The sequence below is a fragment of the Erpetoichthys calabaricus genome, chromosome 6, assembly GCF_900747795.2.
Source record: "Erpetoichthys calabaricus chromosome 6, fErpCal1.3, whole genome shotgun sequence".
NCBI lineage: Eukaryota > Metazoa > Chordata > Cladistia > Polypteriformes > Polypteridae > Erpetoichthys > Erpetoichthys calabaricus.
Genome location: NC_041399.2, coordinates 120,488,664 through 120,515,241, shown reverse-complemented (window position 1 = coordinate 120,515,241; position 26,578 = coordinate 120,488,664). Strand labels below are relative to the sequence as shown.

General features: G+C 39.7%; 1 protein-coding gene across 3 annotated transcripts in view; it reads right to left on the bottom strand.

The window, feature by feature from the left end:
• asic1c (acid-sensing (proton-gated) ion channel 1c) overlaps positions 1-26,578 on the bottom strand; it is a 1,328,607-nt gene that overhangs the window by 402,284 nt on the left and 899,745 nt on the right. The gene's annotated exons all lie outside the window — the stretch shown is intronic.

Sequence of the window (26,578 nt, the reverse complement as noted above, 5' to 3'; positions counted from 1 at the left end):
TGATACAATTATTTTTACTTCTACAATTTTTGCAAAAAATGTTCCCCACCAACACATGACAACACCAGAAGTCTGAATCTACTGACATTTATTTCATACTTAACAAGAGGTTGATGAATTAAGAAATATGAAAAATTAAGTAATATGTGATATTTTCTTTCATTTTACCATTAGAGTTACAGTATATTTGAGAATCTAATAAAATTTACAAATATGGTAAATGTCAAAAACAATTTTAAAATGAATTTAAAAAAAATACATTGGATCCTCTCTCTCACAGTAAACTGTAAGAAAAATGTAAAATTCTAGGGTGAGATGTATACACAATCAAGACTAACTCATCCATAATTCCATTTACTAACCAAATTCATTCTTAAAATCAAGGAGAGTCAGAGCTCATCCTGGATGCATCAAGCAAAAGGCACGAACTAACCCTTGATGAAATTAGTCCATTGCAAAATGTACTCAACCACAGACCCGCATTGTACCATTCTGGGTGATGTGGACATCTATGGGATGTTAGAGGAAAACCTGAGAAAAACTTTTAGACATAGGTAAAATTTACACAGACAGTGACTGGACCAGGATTTTAACAAGTCTTTTGGAGATGTGAAATGTACTAACCTCTTCACCACTGTAGCTTCTAGACAAGTTATTGTTTTATTGTTAATATTTTTTTAATAATTTCAAGAATTGAGTATAATTATCTCCAGCCTCCAGTCTAATGGCAATCGGAAGTTTTCCGGTTTGAATCCCGTAAATGCCAAAAGGGACTCTGCTCTGTTGGGCTCTTGAGCAGGGCCATTAACCTACAATTGTTCTGTCCTGGGTATGATGTTAATCTGCACCCAGCCCTACATGTAGGCCCCCCAACCTGCAGGGAAAAACCTGGGGGTTGGTAGCAGAATTGGCACTCCAGCCACCATAAAAAAACCATCACACTGGTTCCACTCCATCTGAACTAGTGTGGTACTGAGGTGTCACCTGTTGCATGGCTGCACTCGAGTCCTAATCTGGGATCCCGAGTTGGTTTGTCATGTGGTGGGTGCGGCAATGCACTGTATCAGCACGTGCTCCTAACCTCTCTCTCTCTCCAGTCTAATATCCAGTTATGCGAAAATAAAACATTAATCAGACACATATCAATTGAATATACAAGTTTTTTCTGTTTTCTGCACCTTATTCAAGCAGGGAACTCTAGTGGACAATAGAGTGATCAGATATGACAGGTGAGGGTTAACTAAAAAAAGCAATCCATAATCCTTCAGATAAACAATTACAGTGAATAGTTCCCTCTAGGAATGGACAGAAACTTGCACTATTTAATGTTGTGAAATAAATAGCCTCGACAAACAAAAAAAGGTTTGGGGCAGCCACACGTATACTTGAAGCATGGCTGCAAAAAAGGTAAATAAGTAGCACGGATGTGTACAGAGTTGAGTCCAAAACAGAACTGAGTTTACAACGGAAGTTCTCTTGTATTTAAGGCAGGTAGCTGAAAATGACATCATTGAGGCCTGGAATTGGAAGTGAAGCCCTTGAGGGAGAAAACGGAAGTGACATCCTTGGGCCCGAAAACAGAAGTGACGTCATCATGACCAAATCAGGTAGAATTTCTCATGTCTGGTCTGCCGAGATAAAAGAGGAAGGTTTAATGCACTCTGCAATCTTTTAGTCCATTTAGTTGCTTCCCATGCGCATGTGTGTGACAATGTGTATTAGACTACAATGTGTATTATGAGTGTAGGCTTCCTAGGTAAAATAACACCTGGAACCACCAAATGACACTTCCCCTAACATACCCCCAGAGTTTCAGGGAGCATTTCTGATCGTAGAATTGATTCAAGGGAATTCTTAGAATGTAGCCTCAGAGTACAGTTACCCAATTCCATTTGATTCACAACATAGTTGATTTTTTTTTTTATTTAACAGATTTATGTTCTATGTGATATACTATGGTTTTTAATTACATGGAGTTTTCTTTAATGTAAGTGAGACACATTGAGACATTTCTCATCACAAATTAACCTAAAAAGATGAATACACAAGAAGTCTAAGGAAATCTTGTTTTTTCTCATATTATTTAATCTCAAGGCTAAATCTAATAGTTTTATATTTCCCGGTACAGTGAAATGGATGATGAACCCTACATTAACTGGAGAGCTGTAGTCCTGTCGGTTATTCACGAAAAGAATCGCAAATCCAAGAATGGCAATTACTTTCTGTTCCCTCCGATATTTGTAGAGATGAAATATCATGGAGGGTGGTTGCATCCACAGTGCCACTCACAGTATGGCGGCGACGCTGACGTACGATTCTGCTAGTCATGAGGTGTGTTTCAGAAGCGCGTTGTAGGCGCCTTCGTGTATTGTTTTTATCCATGCAGTCTCGCATTTGGCAGCGGCGGTAGTGTGAACGACTTGCCTGTTGCCTCTGGCATCTGTGCATATATACTGTACAATCTGGCGTGTACCCTGTACCTCAGGTGTAGTTTACAGGTCGTAGCCATACGGGCTCGTTTTTGTATTACTAATCGTTGAGCTCCTTCGTTTTGGAGCCATGACTCCTTATTGTTTTTATATATGTGGTCTCGTCTTTGTTGTTCTGTGGCTGTGTCGTTAAGTAGACGTCGTTTACTGTTAGGAATCATAATTCAACTTACTTTTAACAGTGATTGGTAGATGCAAAAGCAAATAAACTATTGTAGGATCTAATGCATTCCATAAAGCTGTTACTTTCGGGTACATTGTTAGTCAAAAGCTTCCGTACATATTCAGGATATTCATCCAAAGGAGGCAGCTTAACTTGACCTTTTTGACAACAATCTGTAAACTCATCAGTTGTACTGCCAGCTTTTTCTTCAAGGAAGTTACGTGAATGACAATGACTGCAAATGACACTCATTAATCCCAATGAATTTTCATGAACAGTGGACTCATTATAGAATGCGTTCTCAGCTAACTGGCAGAATTGTTCAGCGTTTGTCCGTCGTTGCTGTCTTTGGCTTTTTCTTTGTTGGAATACTGAATGTCTTAAACCTTTTAAATGACTTTCTAGCCCTTCTGCAGTTTCTTTTTGGATCCGTGCCTCTCTTGCATGTAGTGTTTCAGAAGCGCGTTGTAGGCGCCTTTGTTCATTGTTTTCATCCCTCCGTTTATTGTTTTTATTCATGCAGTCTCGTTTTTGTTTCTCTGTTACTGAATTACCATTATGTGATTCAAACATGCCACACAGACTGCTGGCACAGTGGATTAGAGCAAGTTTAGTTTACAGGTTGTGTTGTTTGGGCGTCACCTACTGACTCTGGGAAGCCGCTGTGTTTGACTCTGGGGCGCTGCGGCAGTGCGCATGCGCTTCGGTACGTCCGCCGTGCATAAATTAAACTGTCATTTAGTAATATAGATAGCAATTCATGACTCAATTCTTCAGAAGCAGATGAGTCATGGAAAGACATGCATTGTTTTAATGACTAAATTTATTTCTTGTATTGCCCAAAATCAAAAAGGGAATGCCACAATGGGCTTTAACAGGCCCTGTTTTTTGACTACCCCCCAGCCTTGGCTTCCTAAAAAGACAAGAAAAAACTCCCAAAAAAGCCCCTTTTAGGAAAAAAATGGAAGGAATCTTGGGAAGGTAATACTGGCCATTCTACACCTGAATCAGTGCTGAGCCAGCCAATCTGATGAAAAAACCCTTCTACCCGATGATACCAGTGCTCCTTTATCTGTGATGACTTTTCCATAGGAAGTCAAAAAACTTGGCAGTAGTGCAGTGGCACCAAGTGCCACATGAGAATACAGAGAAGAGAAACAGAATAATAAGTAACAGTTTATAAATATATTACTCATATTTTAGTTTATGCTAAACTGAAGTTGTGAGTCTTCATCGTGGATTGAAAAGCTGAGAATTAAGGGACACCTCTTATTTTAGCAGGATGACCATTCCACAGTTTTGGAGCCGTGTAACTAAAAGCACAACCGCCCACTGTTGTTTTATTAATCCTCAGAATAACAAGCAGACCAGCATCTGTGATGGATGGCCGGCGAGAGTTTCCGTCCCTCACCCCCAGGCCGCCAGGAGGAGCTCTCCCGACAGCATGGACGGGCCCCGAATTCCAGCAGGACCTCATGGACTATGTAGTTTTTATGCACAGCCCTGCTGGATACCTTGGGGACCACCGGGAGTCGCTGTAGGGAGGCTCTTGGACTCTTATATGCCCTATAACCCGGAAGTGCGTCATAATCCCATGACAGGAAGAAAAGACGTACTCCCGGGTTGAAGATAAGGACTGTTTACCCTGACCTGGAAGGAATAAGGACTTATGGGTAATGGAACAGAAACACCTCTGGGTCAGAGGGTATAAAAGGACTCTGGGAAAGCCCAGACATTGAGCTGAGCTGGGAGGAAGGGTGGCGAAGTGTCTTGGAGAGGAGGAGTGGTATTTGTATTTGATTATTGATTATTCTTATTTGTATGTGTAGTGTGGAGTGGAGGGTGCTTAGTGCACTTTATTATCATAATAATAAAAACTCTTGGACTTTTACCTGGTGTTTGGCGTACTACCTGAGGGTTCGAGAGGTTGATAAATACCTCAACTGTTACACATCTTAAGATCTTAATGTGAACTCTGGTTTGTAAGTGACGATAAGTTCAGATAAGTAAGCAGGACTTTGGCCATTTAAGGCTTTATATGTTAAAAGGAGAAATTTTAAATCTGCTTTAAACTAAGTGGGAGTCAGTGTAAGGGTTTATGAATTGGAGTTATGTGTTTGTATTTTCTTGTTCTTGGAATAATTATTGTATCATCATTTTGAATTAACTGAAAGCTGTATAAAATAATGATTTGAACAGCCAGTGAACATCATATTGCAGTACTCAATCCAACAAGAAATAAATGCATGAATTCAATTCTCAGTATCCTGCATATTTTGAAAAAAAAATTCCAGCATTTTTAAGATGAAAATAACATGTCTTGGTTAGTTTTGTAGTGTGGGCTTTAAATGACATGCTAATGTCAGAGATAGCGCCTAGATTGCGGGCTAATTCAGTAAAACTAAAGGTCTATTCCAACTTGTTGCGATCAGCATCATTTCCTTCAATAATGAACATTTCTGTTTTATTTGTGTTCTAAGGCAAGTAGTTCCCATCCATCCACTCATTTAACTCACTAACACTTCTAATTAAGGACAACATCAGAAAAAACGTAATTTGGTCTAAAAGAAAGGTATAACTGGGTGTCATCTACGAACAAGTGAAAATTAACTTTATGTTTTCTAATGATAGATCCCAGTGGAATCATGTAAAGTGAAAACAGTAAAGCTCCCAACATTCTGCCCAACGGGACATCTCGTTTCTGTGTCACTTTTGTTTTAAGGGTAGCAACTGCATCCAAAGCCTCTCTTATAATTGTAATTTGATGTTAGCTGATCTAAATTGTTTTCCACAATTACATTTGACTTGCTCAAAATATCCATAAATTTTGAAGCAGAGTTATAATCTAGATGTCGCACTGTCTTTGTTTTAATCTGTGAAAGTATTGGTAAGGTCAGAACCAAATCAAACATAATTAAGTAGTAATCAGAAATAACTTTATTTAATGGCGTAATATTTAAACAGTCATGTAGAAATAGTACAGGATACAGTTAGGATGCCATTTACTCACTATGTAAGGAGTGGCTGGGGTATAGACATGGTGTTCAAAACATCATGTTTCCTCTTTTGGCATTGGCCAGCTGGAGATTTCATTTTCCTCTCTTTCTTGGCCATAACATTAGCAATTGTATCCATATTAATTCCATTTTTGTTGCTTACTTGATTATCTGTGTTATGTTAGTTTATATGTATTTTTTATTGCTTAATTTTATTTACTGATGGTTTGTTGTAATTCTGTTTTTTATTAACTTCTTTAAAAGAACTTTGAGGTAAATGTCTTGAAAGAAAATGTGCTATAGAAAAATATTATTGTTGCTGTTGTTATTTCCTTTTCTGGCTGGAAAGTCACATATGGTATGATCACCTTTCTTCTCTTGAATTACAAAAACAAAGAGGTAAAGTTTGTTAAATGAAAGTCTGTTCCACTATGGGGAATGCTGCCAGAGGAAAACCTGAAAGAAGAATTTCCATCATTCTCAGAAATTCGCACGGAGCATCTAAGATAAGATGAGAGCACCTATAATGATTTTTGGAAAGAACCAGTGACCAAAAACCATGACATCTATGAAGGTGACTATGTTATTAAAAGACAATATTTTCAGCCAACTTACCATCCATCCATCCATCCATTGTCTCCCGCTTATCCAAGGTCGGGTCGCGGGGGCAGCAGCTTGAGCAGAGATGCCCAGACTTCCCTCTCCCCGGCCACTTCTTCTAGCTCTTCCGGGAGAATCCCAAGGCGTTCCCAGGCCAGTCGAGAGACATAGTCCCTCCAGCGTGTCCTGGGTCTTCCCCGGGGCCTCCTCCCGGTTGGACGTGCCCGGAACACCTCACCAGGGAGGCGTCCAGGAGGCATCCTGATCAGATGCCCGAGCCACCTCATCTGACTCCTCTCGATGCGGAGGAGCAGCAGCTCTACTCTGAGCCCCTCCCGGATGACTGAGCTTCTCACCCTATCTTTAAGGGAAAGCCCAGACACCCTGCGGAGGAAACTCATTTCAGCCGCTTGTATTCGCGATCTCGTTCTTTCGGTCACTACCCATAGCTGATGACCATAGGTGAGGGTAGGAACATAGATCGACTGGTAAATTGAGAGCTTCGCCTTGCGGCTCAGCTCCTTTTTCACCACGACAGACCGATGCAGAGCCCGCATTACTGCGGATGCCGCACCGATCCGCCAGTCGATCTCGCGCTCCATTCTTCCCTCACTCGTGAACAAGACCCCGAGATACTTGAACTCCTCCACTTGGGGCAGGATCTCGCTACCAACCCTGAGAGGGCACTCCACCCTTTTCCAGCTGAGGACCATGGTCTCGGATTTGGAGGTGCTGATTCTCATCCGAACCGCTTCACTTTCGGCTGCGAACCGATCCAGAGAGAGCTGAAGATCACGGCCTGATGAAGCAAACAGGACAACATCATCTGCAAAAAGCAGTGACCCAATCCTGAGCCCACCAAACCGGACCCCCTCAACGCCCTGGCTGCGCCTAGAAATTCTGTCCATAAAAGTTATGAACAGAATCGGTGACAAAGGGCAGCCCTGGCGGAGTCCAACTCTCACTGGAAACAGGTTCGACTTACTGCCGGCAATGCGGACCAGGCACTGGCAACGATCGTACAGGGACCGAACAGCCCTTATCAGGGGGGCCGGTACCCCATACTCTCGGAGTACCCCCCACAGGATTCCTCGAGGGACACGGTCGAATACCTTTTCCAAGTCCACAAAACACATGTAGACTGGTTGGGCAAACTCCCATGCACCCTCCAGGACCCTGCTAAGGTTATACAGCTGGTCCACTGTTCCGCGACCAGGACGAAAACCACACTGTTCCTCCTGAATCCGAGGCTCGACTATCTGACGGACCCTCATCTCCAGAACCCCCGAATAGACTTTTCCAGGGAGGCTGAGGAGTGTGATCCCTCTGTAGTTGGAACACACCCTCCGGTCCCCCTTCTTAAAGAGGGGGACCACCACCCCGATCTGCCAATCCAGAGGCACTGTCCCTGATGTCCATGCGATATTGCAGAGGCGTGTCAGCCAAGACAGTCCTACAACATCCAGAGCCTTGAGGAACTCCGGGCGTATCTCATCCACCCCCGGGGCCCTGCCACCAAGGAGTTTTTTGACCAACTTACCCACCCTTCCCATTGCCATCATTAAGCACTGCATTGCATGTAGTTCCTCCTTTACTTGAACAACCAATGATTACAGGACATCTTCAGTGCCTACCTGTATGTGCTAACCGTGGTTTCCAATGAGAACATCAAAGTATAGTTTTGTATCTGAGCACTGTCCTGATTCCTGTCCTGAAAGAATACATAATTATCCTTCTGAGTAACTTCAACACAACATCAATGTATGGAGGGCTACCATATACAGAGGTACAGCAATGGAATCCATCTCTAGCTGCATTCTCCTTCTTGATAAATGCAAGAAACATAACCTTCTCATCACTAAAACCCTTTTCTGCCAGAACAACAAATAAAATACACACTGATATAGCTCTAAAACAAAATATCCATTGGACTTTGTAATCATTCTTGCCAATGACCTGAAGTAAATTTAAACCACAGAAAATATGCTATACATAGAACAACTTCTTTCTCAATAAAACATGAAATTTTCACATGTTAACATTAAAGGGAACCAAAGACAAAAAGAATATATTTAGCGACAAAGTCCTCTGAAACCACACAAAAACTTTAGTAGTGACACTACTGTTTAACAGAGATGCAGCAATCTCTCAACTGCCATCCATGAAGTATGGGCCAAGACCATTACCAACACCTTTGTACTGACCATGGTTTCCAATGAGAACATCAAAGTACACCAGGACTGGCTTAATGAGAACATTACAGCAATCTACAATGTCCAAGACTGCAGGAAATAAAAGCATGCTATGTGTCAAAATTACATTTTACCACAAAAGAAATATGAAGAACACCAGTGCCTAAAAGATGAGATCCAGAAAAAATCAATAACAATATAAATAAATGACTATGTGAAAGCTAGGGATATGCAAAAATGAGCTATTACCACAATGTGTGGAGTTTCTTTCCAAATGACCAAGATGTTACACAGATCAAGATCGAAAGGTCTCAGATTACTTATTTGGTTGCTTACCAAAATAGAGATTGTTGTTATTTCTCTCCAACATATTTGATGCCATTTTAAACAAGCAATACAGTAAGTAAAAAAAATGTCAAAAATTATTAAAATAGACACAATGGCAATTTAAAATTGGTGCATTAGATACCTAGATACAGGCCTGGAGGGATTCCCAGGTTATCCGTTATTCATTCTCAGGCCAGAGGGTGAGAGATGTGGAGGCAATGTTGACCTTAGAGCCCTTAAGGTTCATCCTGCAGTTTTTAGATCTCTGGTCCTAGTGCTCAGTGTTGAGACTTTAATAGGTTTGGTTACCTATTGCAGGCCACTGTCTGCCAGATCTGTATTATCCTCACAGGTGGCACAGTGGTAGTGCTGCTGATTTGCAGTAAGAAGATTGTGGGTCTGCTTCCCGGGTCCTCCCTGTGTGGAGAGCACTTTGAGTAGTGAGAATAGTGCTATACAAATGTAAAGAATTATTATTAAACTAGTCATTTAGCCCGTTACAATAACGGGCGCTAGAACAGTAATGCATAAACATTAGTAGGAACAGTCTATATTAAATAGCAAGGGACTTTGACCTCATTCTTTTTGTTGGTTGTATTTTTCTTTCTTTCAGTCTTTCTTTTGTTGATGTTTACTTGCTGAGCTGACCGTTCTTCATGGGCTGCCGCCGTGTATTGTGTGTCTTTAATTTTCTGTGACAGTAATACTGTCTTGTATGGCTCTATTCAATAAGGGCGTGTACAAAAAGGCGAGCTTCAAAAGGGCGACCTCAATTGAGCGCGGCGAATAAAGGCGTTCGTAGATAATTTAGTTCAAATGGCTCTGGAATATGTGAAGAGCAACAAAGGTGCAGATCTTTATTTACGCGCGCCTTTATTCGCTGCGCCCAATTGAGGTCGCCCTTTTGAGGCTCGCCTTTTTGTGCGTGCCCTTATTGAAGGATACCGTCTTGTACGTCCGCTGGCTTGTACGTCCGTAATATACCGTTAATTTTCTCTGGCGGTAATACAGGCATGCGCGTCGGTAATATGCCTTTAATCTTCTCTGACAGTAATACTGGCTTATATGTGGCTGTAATATGCGTCACTGTATTGTGTACCTTTAATTCCCTCTCGCAGTAATACTGGTTTGTATTTCCGTAAAACGCCTCTAACTTTCTCTGACAGTAATATCGCGCATCGCACCGTGCCTCGCGCATGCGCACTTCACCAGAAGACACCCACACACGGACGCCTGGACGCACATAGGGATTTTATATATATAGATAATCCCTAACCCTGTTTATCCCTTCAGTGAAACTCATAAGGTGACACCGCCCATGCCTGCACCTTTGAGACCAGAAAACATACTAAACCAAATTTATATTAAAATATCTTTAGAAACCAAATTTATATTAAATCTTATATTAGATCTTTAGTGTATGTATTAAGGAACAAAAATGTTAACACAAAGATAAAATATCAAATGAAATATATAAGTAATAATTAAATGTATACTCTTACAATGATCCAGTAATGATGACTCAGTTTCAGACCTTCCTCTCTATTTTCAAGATAATCTGACTATTTTACAAATTTAATTCAGTTTTTATAAGAAAAACCTGCACGTAGTTGTCTTGATCCTCCTCTTTCTTACTTAACATTTTGCTCCACCCTGGACTTTTGCTATTAAGATGGTGTAATACTTGAAAAAAAAAGTCTTTGTTTTATCTAATAATCCAGAAAATGTATATAAAATATACATGTCTTTGCATAGTTAATATTTACTTATTTCTAGTTACATGAAGGTGGTGCTGTGGTAGCGCTGCCTGCCTCACAGTTAGGAGACCCAGGTTCGCTTCCCGGGTCCTCCCTGCGTGGAGTTTGCATGTTCTCCCTGTGTCTGCGTGGGTTTCCCTCGGGTACTCTGGTTTCCTCCCACATGTAGGTTAGGTGGATTGGCGATTCTAAATTGTGCTTTGTGTGTGTGCGTGCCCTGTGGTGGGCTGGTGCCCTGCCCGGGGTTTGTTTCCTGCCTTGCACCCTGTGTTGGCTGGGATTGGCTCCAGCAGACCCCCGTGACCCTGTAGTTAGGAAATAGCGGGTTGGATAATGTATAGATAGTTACATGTATATCAAGTGGTGCACTTACTTTTAAGTAGAACTACTATGATTTAAATCTAATAATATTTCAAAGCATAATATTTGAGTATTATTCAGTTTAGTTTTTCTCCAGTCCCACAATCGAGGCTCAAAAACAATTTAAAGTTTTTCAAGTTATTTACAACAATAAATTACAAAATTTCAGATCCTAATAGGGAAGCTTCAGAAACCCTCACATTTAAAATGTTGAGATTATCAGGCAGAATTAGACCAAAAATTATGCTATTGTTACTCTTGTGTTCAGTGCATCACTTAATATTCAACTTCTATAAACTAACCCATTTTTATAAGCCAATATCGGTTTTTATTATTGGAGTGTCTCCAGTCCATTTCTTGCCTGATTCAGTTTTTAGGTCAAGTTTGGCAGTGGGCCTGTCTGATCTGGTAGAGAAGTGTAGAGAAATAAAAATAAAAATTTAGCTCTTTTAAAGGCAAAACACTACAGTTGCAATCAGAAATATTCAATCCCCTCACCAAAAAAGACATTATAGTGATATAATGTTGTATATGAGTTATTTTGAGAACATAAATTGACTTATGTTTGAGTTCAAATGAAAAATGTAAATTTTTACATAAATGAGCATGTGCACTATTATTCAGCGCCCAGCTTCAGTACTTTGTGGAGCATCCTTTAGCCTATAGAACTTCTAATAACCATTTCTCGTAAGTGCTGACAAGCTTCTTACTCCTCTCTGTTCTTCATGTGCAAAAGCCTCTGGCTCATTGATGTTTGATGGCTTCCGTGCTGCAACTGCTTTCTTTAAATCCTACAAACGATTTTCAGTGGGGTTTAAATCTGGGTACTGAGAAGGCCGCTCCAGGTCATCCCAAGATCTATTTCTCAAACAAGCTTTGGGTAACTTGGTGTGCTTGGTGTCATTGTCGTCCTGGAAAGTCCAGTGATCACCATGATTCAATTTCTGAACAGAAGGTCTCACATTCCTTTTTAAAATGGCCAGGTATTTCTGGGAATCCATGATACCAGTTACATGGTCAAAATTGCCAGTTCCTGCAGCAGAAAAACATCCCTGCATCACCAATGAGCCACCTCCATGCTTGACTGTGGGGATGGTATTCTTTTAGTTATAAGCCTTGCCTTTCCCACGCCAGACATACTGCTGGCCCATGTGTCCAAACAGTTCTAATTTAGTTTCATCAGTCCCTAGAACTGTTTCCCAAAACTCTGCAGGCTTATCGAAATTTCTCCTGGCATATTCTAGTTGACCATTGATGTTCTTTGTAGTCAAGAGTGGAGTACATTTTGGAGTCCTTGTTTATTAAGTGTTCATCTTATAGTAGCCACTGAAGCAATTGTTCTGGCTTTCATCAGGTCATCCTGTAGGTGTTTTGCAGTAACACAAGGTTTTTTTCTTAGTTGTTCTAAGTTGTTAAGGGCTCTTGATGAAATTTTGTGCTTTCTTCCTTGGCCAGGCAGGTTTGCAGATGTGCCATAAGTTTTAAAAATCTTTATAATGCTCCCAATGGTGCCTCTTGGAGTGTTCCATTTTTGGGAGATCTTATACACAATGCCCTTCAGGTGCAACAAAATAATTTCCTCTCTCAGCTTTTGTGAAAGCTCCTTAGACTTACCCATGATTGCAACTCACCTTCAGCACCTTTGTGGGTTGGGTTTATATATGCATCACAGTTAAAGCTAATTAAGGATCATTATTGATTTCCCAAAGACTTAATTATCTTTTACCTCCACTTTAGGCCCGATAAACTAGCAGAAGGTTTTTAAAAACAGTTGTATTATTGAATAAATGTGACATGGCTATATAAATAAATGATCCTCTTACTCATGAAAACTACATCATACATTTCCTTTGTTGGTTTTACATATAACACAACTGATAAAGAAGTCATCCAAAGCAAAATCTAGCTCTTTGAAAAAACTTTCATTGGTAAATACAGTCTTTTCCAGGTTAAATATTTCTGATTGCAACTCTTAAGTGTTTAAACCAATATTCCAGCACAGGTTGTTAAAACTGTTCAATAAAAAACAGATTTTTATAAATTTTAGTGTATCTCAAAGCAAAAAGAGAGCCTGGTTTTCACAAGACACATTTCTTTATTTGGCAGTTGTTTATACTGTAGAACAATATATTCACAATATATTAACAAAGAAAATCTGCAGTTCTTTTGGGTGTAAATACCAGAATAACTATCAGACTTTGACAATAAGAAACTGAAACCTAAGCTGTGACACTGTTGTAGATCATCTCTCAAATAACTGTAATCATATTTGATAAAGCCTTTAGAAAAACAGTGATGGTATGATGATACAACAAATCTGAAATCAGAATGAGAAAAACAGAATGAAAAATTGACAGCTTACAAAAGCTGTCTATGTAGCAAAGCTCTGAATACTCTCCTAAATTCAGTAGATGAAAATATAGACAACCATCCATCCATTATCCAACCCGTTATATCCTAACTACACGGTCACGGGGGTCTGCTGGAGCCAATCCCAGCCAACACAGGGCACAAGGCAGGAAACAAACCCCGGGCGGGGTGCCAGCCCACCGCAGGGCACGCACACACCAAGCACATACTAGGGACAATTTAGAATCTCCAATCCACCTAACCTAAATGTGGGAGGAAACCGGAGTACCCAGGGGAAACCCACGCAGACACAGGGAGAACATGCAAACTCCACGCAGGGAGGACCTGGGAAGCAAACCTGGGTCTCCTAACTGCGAGGCAGCAGCGCTACCACTGTGCCACCGTATATAGACAACCCCTGAGTTTAATTTGGTGTAGCAGCTAACCTGTCACATAAGAAAATGAAATAGTCTGTCAAAATTTCAACTAAAATAAGGTAACAATGAGTTTGTATTTTCTTTAAGCATCCATCCATTTGCTCAACCCACTTATCCTTATCATCTGTGTTTATCGATAAAACTGAATGTTCTAGTTAGGTTTAAAGACAAATGTATAAGTAATCCTTGATGCATTACTTAATCAATGCCAATGCCGTCATCCCACTTTACCATACACACTTATGAATACCTTAAGAAGACTCAATACTTTAAAGTGCAATTTTAAAATACATGAAATAATTACTTGACAGAACTTTTAGCCATAGGGCCCAGAATCTCAGAATGAGCTTCCTTTTAATTTAAGAAGCCCTATCAGCATCAATATATGTTAAGAAGAAAGAATCATTATTTTAGAACAACATAATTAATCATGGTAAATGTACTGGTAGTGTGGTCATTTTTTCTAATCAGTCCTAACCTTGGAACAAAACACTACTCTGCACTGTAAAACAATTTAGAACATCAAAGAAGAGAAAGGGAAACAAGCAAAGCCAAGCTGGATGGACTTTAATACTAGAACATTGCAAAAAATGCATATGCAAAAACTAGACAAAAACTTTAAATGGGAGTTGTTTTGCTTTTATTTATCAAAAAATATGGCAATAGGGTAAGCAAAATTTAATTGACAAGATTTCTTAAAGTAAGCTGAATAATGGCAAATGTACATGTTTGGATAAATCAATAACACTTACAATAAGGAAAACAAGATTTAATCTCGATATAAATATCTTTTACTTGCTTAGATTTAATTTTTTGCAGTGAATTTACCTCTTAAGATTTATTTGTGTACTGTACTCTTACAAAGCCAGCTGGCCTTGTTTTAACATAATAAATGCAATTCTCTAACAGTATTAGTATGAAAAGATTTAGGAATAAATGTTACAAAATTGTTATACATTAACTATGATACATGTATATTTATATTCCATATAGTGTATGCCATTTTTGTTATACTTCCATGTTTTTGCTTTTTAGTTTTGCCATATTGTATTTGTACATTAAATATGTACGAGCACTGAGTTTGTCAATGCAAAGTAGGAAACATAAAAATAAATTGAATTAATTTATCCAGACAAAAGATGACTATATGTTATTGTTTATAATACTTAGTTAAGACAGATTTACTATACATTTACATACTATACCTTCTTGATCATCTCTGGCTTCCAGCTTTATTTATTATAAATCCTTCCACCCTATTCATAGGTCAAATATATATTAATTAAGTTAATAGGCTGCGAATTTCACCATACTTTATATGTCAGTCTGGGATATTAAATATGTGGAATAAATAGCCTTTTAAAAATTTTAAGTATGTGGTTGCAGTAAGTAAATTTTATGTGTTTGGTGTACTCCCAGATGGGCTTAAAGTGGAGAAGGCAAACAAACTGCGATTGCCTTTACTACACTATTGGCACGTAGACTTATCTCACTAAACTGGAAGAATCCTAACTCTCCCCTTTTAAGTCAGTGGGTAACTGATGTTATATATTATTTGAAATTGGAAATCAAAACCTGGCAGGATCTAATCAATAATATTTTAGAATAAGCTTTTAAAGCACTAAGGAAAAAGATTCTCTCCCCATTTCTTTTTCTTATCCATTTATCTATATTCACTTATTAATTTATCAATTTACTTATTTTTACTAGGTTTAAGTTTTATTCTGCTGCCCATGCTCTCTTTCTCAGGGGTGGAGGTTGATTTGTTTTCAATCCTATTCTTGTAAAATTGATCTATTTGTATGGAATGTTGTGTGATTTCAATAAAATCAATAAAATTAAAAAAAAAGTTAAAAAAAAAAGAAAATTATCTTTATACCGCTAAAGCATTAGACATGTTTAATAACATTAAATTAACAGTTTTCAAATACTTTTTCAAATGCAATTAAACACAATGATTTTGCCATGTCTGCTTTTTATTCATTAATAAAAGGATGTGATGTTACAAATGCATTTTGAAAGCTGGAATTGCAGTGTCAAGTTCAATTTCCATAACAGATGCTATCAACACCCTGACTTGTAGCAAGCCTTCATCTTGACACACTGCTCCAGTGAAAATAGGAGTTAAGCATATACTGTACTTCAATATCTTTGAGTGACAGGAAATGATTTTCCTATTCCATCTATGTAAAGACAAAAAATCCTTTAGCAATCTGATATTTTCAATGTAAATGAGGCCACCGCAAGGCCACAGTGTTTTCTGATGCCAATGTAATACGTAGGTTGAAATGTTACCTTGGAAATTGTTATTGGTGATTGTATATATTTCCATCCATACAATATATAGGAGTTGGAATGCAGAGACAAAAGAAAAGAATAAAAGAACAAGAAAGGCAAACATTTTCTTCTGAGTAAGGTTAAGGAAAAAGTCTAGTAAACTGGAATCTCTGCACATATTCAGACCTGCCCATAAGGTAATGATAGCTTGGCATCTGTGTTTAGGTATTTCCATTCTTAGGTGTACTCACAGTGTTAAAAATAAATTTATTTATGGAGGCTCTGATATGTCCCAGTAGTCATGTATGTAGCAATATTTTACTGGATAGTCCTCATTTAAAAGTAGAGATACCTGTATTTTCATATATTTTTTATTTATCTTCTTTCTTATCCTTCTCTTAATCTCTAATTTGTTCTATTTCTTTTGGCTGCTCCCGTTAGGGGTTACTACAGTGGATCATCTGTTTCCATACCTTCCTGTCCTCTGCATCTTGCTCTGTCACATCCACCACCTGCATGACCTCTTTCACCACGTCCATAAACCTCCTTCATCTTAGGCCTTCCTCTTTTCCTCTTGCCTTGCAGCTCCATCCCAGGCATCCTACTCCCAATATACCCAGCATCTCTCCTTTACACATGTCCGAACCAATGCAATCTTGCCTCTCTGACTTTGTCTCCAAACCGTCCAACGTGTCCTCAAGGTTACGTTGAGGTTAATCCTTATACCTATTCAAAGGCATGTTACACATTGTTCAAGAGTACTATAATATGGAACATTTTTACCTGATCTGCTTGTCTCCAATATTTTCCAGTGTACTTTCTACAGAAAGGCTTTTGTTTTTATATAAAATTAAAAATTGTAGATGAAAAGTAATAAACCAGTGTCTTTGACCATTTGTTAATGAATATAAAGACTTGGTTTTAGACCACAAATGTTTGTAGGTACCTCCTACATTTCAACTCTAATATTTCTAAGAATTATTTGAAAGACAAATAAGGAAATTGTTTATAATCACTTTTCCTAAAAATAATATGAAAGCTTTTAAATTGAATTAATGAAGTTGATCTGCCATATTTTTTTTCTGTTAATGCTGAATGTTACAATAAGGAAATTCAAAACCTCAATGCCATGAGGCTTTTATTTCCTGTTTATGATGTGCACTGGTTATTCGGAAAGTATATGTTTAGCAATATTTCAGCAAGAAAGATGCATTTTGCATGTTTTGAACATACAACTGAAAAACTATCATGCAGATTATGCAACACTTGTCATGTGATTTTTTTTCACATTATTTTTGCCACACATTCTTTTTGCTGGTCTCTCTTCTGGAATCATGAATAAAAGAAAAAGGCAAGAATGGGAGTAAGTGACAGCAGCTAAGAGCAGAGAGAAATAGCAATGTGTCCTGGGAAAAGTGCTATATAAGTAAAATGTATTACATATAATAGTTATTATCATGCAGCTGACACAAAAGCAAACACATCATGATTTGACACAGGCTGTTTGAAAAGAACTCTGAGATATTAAGAACATTCTTATTGAACTTGTAACAAAAATAAAATTATTTTGCGAAATGCATGTCAATGTTGCAAAAATACAGGTCTCTTTACATTCAACATACAACATCCAAATGTCTTTGAATTAAATTGTGTTGATGTTTTGTGGAACAGGGTCTTTGTCAGCCATGCATTCATCTTGGCCTATCTCAAGTGATAAAGGAAGTCAATGTTTCTGTTCTATTTTCTACAGTACTGCACAAGACACTACAATGAGGCAAACCTTGTTGGGGCTGTGCAGCAGTGTGCCACCCAATGAGTACAAACAACACCATCTATCTTTTAATGAATCACTGGCCCATTCTGTTACTGACCTTACGCTGGATGAGAAGTGTAAGGAGTCAAACTCTGAGGGGGTACTCACTATCACCTGAAAGAAAGATTATACAAGTTGTGCTGTGTGTTGTATGACATAACTGGCAATGGGTGCATTAAATCTTTAAGAGGATATCGGCAATAGCAGGCTATGCAAGAAGTGAGTTTTCTGGGATTGCATTGATTATTTGGCCAGTTATGATGACTGGCTTAGTAACCGTTTTAGACTTCCTAGAGCCATCCTGCTGGACTTGTGCACTGAACTGGAGCCTACATTACAGAGACCGTCATGCAGAGATCATGTAATCCCTGTTTCATTGCAAGTTTTAACAACCATGGGGTGTTTGGCAATGGGCACTTTTCAGCCTTGACTGGTTGACTGGTCAGGAATCCCACAGTCATACCTGAGACATGCTATGCCACCTGTATGTGATGGTATAATTAAGATGCTACTGAGATACATCCAATTTCCATACAGTCAAGGCGAGCAGGAAATTTTAGTGACTGCTGATTTTCCTAATGTAATTGGCACAATTGACTGCACACATGTTGCAATAAAGGCACCATAAGAGAGCTAATTTGCTTTTTGTAAACTGGAAGCACTTTCATTCATTTAATGTACAGCAAATATGTGGTGCTCAAATGTATCTGACTAATATTGTTGCAAGGTGGCCTGACTAAACCCATCATTCATTTTTTAAATCAAATAAATAATGTACAATGAAACAAGATTTTCTGTCTTGCTGCCTGGAGTCTCTAAAATGCAAACAATAAAAAAGTCTGTGTAGGATTTAAAGACATTCAAAATTTGCTGTAATGTTAAGCTATTTTTCAGGTCAAGTTGTTGTTTCATAAGTATGAGTAATGGTTCATGCACATTTCCGAGAGTAAGCACATTTTATACAGTACGTGAGCATCTGGGATTTTATGACAGAGAGAGAGATGGTCATTGGATCATTTATTTTATCCCAAAATATGGTGGCAAAATTTCCTGGCTAATTAATCAATCTTTTATCTCACTTAATTTGTTAAGCAGCTGCTCCCAAATTGAGTAGTAATTGAGTCATGAAATAAATTCAGCCATGAAATAAAATTTAAATCAACTGATAATCAAGAACAGAGGGCATAATTAGACCTCCAATTAAAATAAGACCCTTCACGAGGGTCAAAGTGTTAGTAAATTAATTAAAATTAAGATAAAAACAAAAAAAAAAAACAGTTTTGCACTTGTACTTCTTGCACAGAATTCAACTAGGAGTCATAACCAGGAAGACTACTGTTAAATAAACAACAATCAGAATGTGTAGCCAGAGTTGTGGTCAAAGAACAGAGCGGTAAGTCATAAGCAAGCAAGACACAATTCACATACTGGGTATGATGTTAAACTGCATCTGGCCCTGCAAGCGGTCATTTCAAATTGCAGGGAATTCATGGAGGTTGGTGGTAGGATTGGCACTCCAGCCACCGTAAAAAAAAAAACTGCAGTCAACTCTGAGATGACAGACAACAACAACAACATTTATTTATATAGCACACTTTCACACAAATTATGCAGCTGTAAGTGCTTTACAAGATGAAGAAAGAAAAAAGAAAATATAAAAATAAAATTAGGCAATACTAAGTAACAAAGAATAAAGTAAGGTCCTCTGGCCAGGAGGACAGAAAAAGAAAAAGAGGGCTGAAATTAAAAAAAGCTAAATCTACAGGGGTTCTGAGGCCATAAGACCCGCCCAGCCCCCACTGGGCATTCCACCTAACATAAATGATCTAAATCAGTCCTCATGACTTTCAGGCTTCACATGGAAGAATTAAATGATGATGGTCATGTAGACATCTGGCCTTCGATCCATCAATGTAAGGACTGTGTGGTGCCTTGATCAGGAGGGGGTGGCACAGGTCGCCACCACAGAAAAACGGAAAAAGTACAGCAGAGAAAGAAGGGGTTAGTAAGGATTGCGGAGCCATGACAAAAATGATAATTAGATGCATATACAGGATATCAGGGTTACATTATAATGAAGCTATAAGAAAGCCATATTAAAATAATGGGTTTTTAGCAGTTTTTAAAAATGCTCCACTGTATTAGCTTGGCGAATTTCTTCTTCTTCTTCTTCTTTCAGATGCTCCCATTAGGGGTTGCCACAGTGTATCATCTTTTTCCATATTTTCCTGCCCTCTACATCTTGTTCTGTCACACCCATAACCTGCATGTCCTCTCTCATCACATCCATAAACTTGCTCTTAGGCCTTCATCTTTTCCTCTTGGCTGGCAGCTCTGTCTTTAACATCCTTTGCCCAATATACCCAGAATCTCTCCTCTGCACATGTCCAAACCAATGCAATCTCGCCTCTCTGACTTTGTCACCCAACCATCCAACCTGAGCTGACCCTCTAATGTACTCATTTCTAATCCTGTCCATCCTCGTCACACCCAATGCAAATCTTAACATCTTTAACTCTGCCACCTCAAGCTCTGTCTCCTGTGGTCAGTGCCACCATCTCCAACCCATATAACAAAGCTGGTCTCACTACCGTCCTGTAGATCTTCCCTTCCTCATCCACCTTCGTCAACTCTGCTTCCTGCATCCTCATCATTCCATTGACCTTCCTCTCATTCGCAGACATGTATCCTGTCTTGTTCATACTGACCTACATTCCTCTCCTCTCTAGAGCATATCTCCACCTCTCCAGGATCTCCTCAATCTGCTCCCTACTATTGCTACAGATTACAATTTCATCAGCAAACATCATAGTCCAAGGAGACTCCTGTCTAATCTCATCTGTCAACCTTATCACCATTGCAAATAAGAAAGGGCTCAGAGCTGATCCCTGATGTAATCCCACCTCCACGTTGCTTCCATCACTCCTACCACAGACCTCACCCAATGCTCACACTTCCTTTGTACATATCTGTACAAGTCTTACATACTTCTCTGCCACTCCTGTGTGACGATGCGGGTTTGACTCCATGCTCCCATCTTCTGTCCGGGAGCCCTTGAACCCTGCACCATCGGTAATGTTACCGATGAGCTCGCAGTGAGGCACAACAATGGATCAAGGGGATGGTGTACAAAAGTGCCAAGTGCTTTTATTAAAACATCAAAAAGAAACAATGTCCAAATTAAATAAAGTGCAGTGATTCAAAAGTCATAAATAATCCATAAAAAGCAAGTGAAAAACAAACATGGAGGTTAAAATCCATTAAAAAAAATCTTTAAAACAACAAGGTTAAAATAATGCAGGAAGCAATCTTTTAAAACCAAAACACAAAGCCCGGTGTCTTTTTACCTGGCGGCTCCCCTGCTTCTCTTGTCTGGGCTTCTCAACAGGGGAGTCGCCCTATATGCAACTGACCTTCTCTCTGCCTGCTTCAGCTGATTGGATTGCCTCACTGACCCCTGGCTCCGGTAGGCTCCTCCAGACAGCGATTTGGGTTCCACAGCGACCAGGGCGCCCACACTGGGGAATACACACCCCAAGTCCCGACTCCCACTGCCTTCCGCAGCCTTACACGGAGAATCATCCGCCTTCCAGTCACTCCGGCTCTTTGCTATAAACTCAGCGGAAGTGACCACTACGACTACTCCCCGGGTGTTGGCCCAACACCCAGGCTCCCTGTTCAGCCGCACACGAGCCTGCACTTGCTCGCTCGCTCTCCTGCACCGGCTTTCTGTCTCTCTCTCCACTGCTTCCTGCTTTCTTCCTGCAACCTCCGTTCCTTCTCTTTCCTTTCTTCTCCCCCTTTATCCGACTCGCGCTTCTATTTATGAAGGGAACATGGTAATCGTGGCAATCAGCAGCTCCTGGGAAGAATTACGGATGTGGACCGCCTCTCACCTGCACACTTAGGTGAGAAACGCCCACACCACGAACTCCTCAGGAACCGCTTCGGTCACACACCACCACGCCCCTTCGCTAAGCCGCGAGTACGGTGATTATTTATTAAAACTGGCCTTTGTAACAGGAGCTGTGGACCCGCTATACCACATCCTGACTTCCTCATACAATACCACAGCTCCTCTCAAGGCACCCTGTCATATGCTTTCTCCAGATCCACAAACACACAATGCAACTCGTTCTGGCCTTGTCTATATTTCCCCATCAACACCCTCAGAGCAAACATTTTATCTGTTGTGCTCTTTCTTGGCATGAAACCATACTGCTGCTCACTAATCATCACCTCCCTTCTTAACCTAGTTTCCACTACTCTTTCCTATAACTTCATGCTGTGGCTCATCAATTTTATCCCCCTGTAGTTACTACAGCTCTGCACATCATTTACACCAGATGCCCTTCCTGACGTAACCCTCCCCATTTATCTGGGCATGGGACTGGCACGAAGAAACACACTGGTTTGTGTATCCGATGTGGCTTAATTTGACTATTGGTAAGCTTTTAATTGGGTGCATAACAGTAGAAGGCTGCTTCACCACTTCTTTTAAGTTTAGCTTTTGGAATTATAAACAGACCCTCATTTGAAGATCGAAGTTTTATGATTTGGAGTGAAACATGAGAGACATTCCGAAATATAGTATGGAGCAAGATTATTTAAGTTTTGTAAACCATAAGCAGTTGTAAGAGACAGCTGGCAGCTCAGCCGGAACGGGTCGCCCCAAGAATGGAAGGATGGGGGAAGGCAGCAACTTTTGGACACTGCCTCCCCCAAGACGTTAGATGGCAGCTCCCCTGGAGTGTAGTGGTGCCTTGTTGGGTGCCGCCAAGGGGGTGCTGTAGAAGGACCAGGGGAGTCATGCTTCCCTTATAGCACAGAAGTACTAGGAAGTCACGAGGGCAGAAGCACAGAAGTACAGTACTTCTGGGCTGATTAAAGAACTCGAATTCTCCATCTTACCCAGAAGTGCTGGTAAGTCACATGAGAGGAATAACAGAAGCACTTCAGGGTCAATGACTATATAAAGGACTGCTGAGAATCCAGCAAGTGAGCTAGAGTCGGGTGGCGGTGGTTAGACCCAAGTGCAGCATTTGACACATAAACCACAGAATTCAGAATTCAGAAATCATCTTAGACTCTTAGACAATGGGTCGGCTTGGATTTGCTTTTGTGGAGAGTCGCTGCAGCGCTGGGAGCCTGCAGTTGCCCTGGCAAAGGAGAAGCTTTCTTCCACAGACACGGGGATCTCGCTTTGGGACGCTCTTCAGCATGTCACCAGTTGGGGGGTGTCCCAAAAGAGTTCATAAACCTTACAAAGCGCACTTGTTTTGTTATGCATGTACCTTTTATGAAAGTGTTTATTTGATATTTGGACTTCAGTCTTCACACATTATATACTTCATGTCTACATTTTGTCATTCATTACTGAAACATGAAAAATGTTTTTGTTTACATGAAATGTTTGCATTCCAAATAACAATATATTATTTACCCTCTACAATTTCAGGCACCTCACACCCAAATAAACACACTTGAGCTCTGAGAATGTTCTTTGTGACTTGAGCTGCAGTGGTGGGGGGATGGAATTGCAGGCTGCTTGCTGCTTGTGCTGATTGACACATTTGCAAAAAAAGACGGTAATGGAGAGGTGCGAAGAAATTTAAGATGTCCCGGGATTACAAGTATTTTTGTAGGCTTCAGGGATTCTAGTGTTAAAGATAATATTGAGTCATTTTTTTCTTTTTACTACAATATGGACATAATAAATATATTACATTTGAAAATGTATTCTAAGTATGTTCATTCATCAAGCTATAAATGTAATATACTCCTCCCTAAAAACAGACATTGATTATTTTCTTTTCAAACAATTACAACAACCTTATATCAGATTATAATACTAATGTTGCCTAGGTATTATGAGGGGCCAAACAGGCCATAAATCATATATTTTCAAACTTATCCTATTGGTTGACACGTGAACACTATTGGTTTATGAATATTTACTATTGGTTTGCGTATGTGCAATAATGGTTTCATTCATATGAACTGCACTGGTTCGTGTCCGTATATTATCGGTTTGTGCGTGAACGCTATCGGCTTGTACACGTATGCTTTTGGTTTGCATATGAACTATATTGAATTGAACTTTATTACTGGTTCACGTACGTTTGCTATCGGTTTGTGAGTGAATTGCATTGGTTTGCGTGCGTATGCAATCGGTTTGCGTATCAACTATATTGGCTTGTGTTCGTATACTACTGGTTTGCTTACATATAGCACTGGTTTTTCATATGCACTATACTGGTTTTACATGGGTAATATATCGGTTTCACATATGAACGCTATTGGTTTTGTGTATGCACTACATTGAGTCCTTGTCAGTCTTCTACCTGCTTTATGTGTGTGTACTATGCCGGCTTTGTGAAAGTAACATGCTGGATTTATGTGTGCAGTATATCGGTTTTGCGTATGAAACATACTGGTTTGCGAACGCACACTATTGCAATGTTGTGTATGAACTATATCGGTTCTGCGTGCAAACTATATTGGTTGTTTGCGTGATCTTCAGCGGAAATGGGCGGGGCAAGAAACAGGAACTCAGGGGCCGGTAGTGTCATGGAGCGTGTGGAGAAGCTGACAGGAGACGGATCTGGGTTTACTTTAAACAGCGCCGTATTTTTTTCCGCACAATAGGTTTGGGAAAGGACTTGGTGGTAATTATTACTATTTAACAGAATCTGCCATTGAGTGTGTAATGATTACAAAGCTGAAGTTAAGTATGTATTTGGTCATCTTTTTATTCGCTTCCAGCTACATGCTCGCTTGCAACCCGCGACTGTACTTTTTCACACAGCTTTTGCAAACTAGTTACTTATTCTAAAGGCAAAATATTCTACATTTATGACTGACGCCTTTATCCAGTATAACATTTAGTTACTACTGGTTACATTTCTTATGCCCAGCAATCCTGCAACGTGCCGCCTAGACAGGTGAAGTGACATGCTCATGGTCACACAGTGTCACTATCAGGACTTGAACCGACAAATGTAAGGTTTAGAGGACAAAGCCCTAACCACAATGCCCCGCTGCTTGCACATCTGCAACATGCATATTATTTGACATGATATGATCGTGTCCATTCTTTGAAAAGCTAAATGTTCCATATTTAGGACCAGTATATGTGAGTTACATATTGGGCCACCTTACCTTTCACAGTTTTGTGACAAGGCATATGCGTTTTTTAAGATGCAGCCGAGTTTTGCTCTGCCAGGTACGAGTACCTGCGTATTTCCACTCCAATATCTGATAAATAGGATTTACTGTGCTATTTAATGGGCATTGTAAAGTGTTAAATCACGTTCGGCCACCTTAATTTTCACAGTTTTGTGTCAAGACAGATTTCTTTGTTAAATTAAAGTTGTGTTTAACATTTTTGACCTGTGCAGAACCAAAATTTGGAATATTTATTTTTTCAAATAATTGATGAGTTTGTAATGATTCTGATTAATGTACACGCTGTAGAATATTTTGCTATGCTGTTAAAATAGAATAAGAAGCTGGTGTGCAAAAGCTGTATGAATAAGTAGCTGACTGCAAGCATATACTGGATGTAGCTAGGATTGAATAAAAAGCCAGCAGAATGTGCACCTAACGTCAGCCCTGTGAATATTCCAGAATTACGGGAAAATACTGTTAAAAATAATAACCACCAAGCCCTTTCAGAAACATACAGTGACATGCAAAAGTATTCAATCACTTTAAAAGTCATCCTAATTTTCTGTTTGACAAAAGATTTTTCCACGTTTATTCATTCATTCTTTTTAATGTGAACTCTTGTGCTGTAACAATACATTTCCAAAGTCTAAATAAACCATTTTCTGTAGATATTTAACTAAAGAAGAAAAACTCCAAAGTTGGTGTTTGCATTAAGTATTCAAGCCCAACACATTCATACTTTGTCAAGAACCCTTTTGCTGCCGTAACAGCCTTCGTTCTTTTGTAAGTAGGCCCCAGTTCTGCACATTGCTCAGGAGTGATTCTGCCCCTTTCTTCTTGGCAGGATTTCTAGAGACCCTCTACGTTGGTGAGATGGCACCTCTGAACAGCAGTTTTCAAACAGTGCCACAGATTCTCAACAGGGTTAAGCTTAGGGCTTTGACTTGGCCACTCCAAAACATTCACCTTTCTGTTTTTGAGCTATCTCAGTGTCACATTGGCCTAATGCTTAAGGTCATTATCATGTTGAAAGATGAATCTTCTCCTGAGCTTTCATAGCAGACTGGAACAAGTTCTCTTGCAAAATTGTGCAGTATTTGTGCCCATCCATTGTCCCTTCAACTCTGACAAGATTCTCAGACCCAGCACATGAAAAACATCCCCATAGCATGACACTGCCACCACCATATTCCACTGTAGGAATGTTGTTTCTTGAGGCCTTGGCAATGTTAGTGTTACACTTCACATACCTCTTAAGTTTGTCCAAAAACTTCTATTTTGGTCTCATATGACCATAAAACCTTCTCCCACATTTTAACTGGGTCTTTCTCATGCTTTGTGGCAAACGCCATACGTTGTTTTATGTGGACCTTCTTAAGGAATGGCTTCTTTCATGCTACTCTCCCATAGAGGCCTGTTTTATGGAGAACTCTTGAAATTGTGGACCCCTGCACCTTTACTCCAGCTAAAGATCATCGCAGACGTCTGAGAGTGACGGTTGGATTTCTAGTTGCCTCTCCCACCAGTTGATGTCTCACTCTGATGTTGAGTTTTGAGGGACAGCCTGTTCTAGTCAGAGTCTGTGTACTTTGATGAACCTTCCACTTTCTGGTGATGAATGCAACAGTGCGCAATGGGACATTCAAAC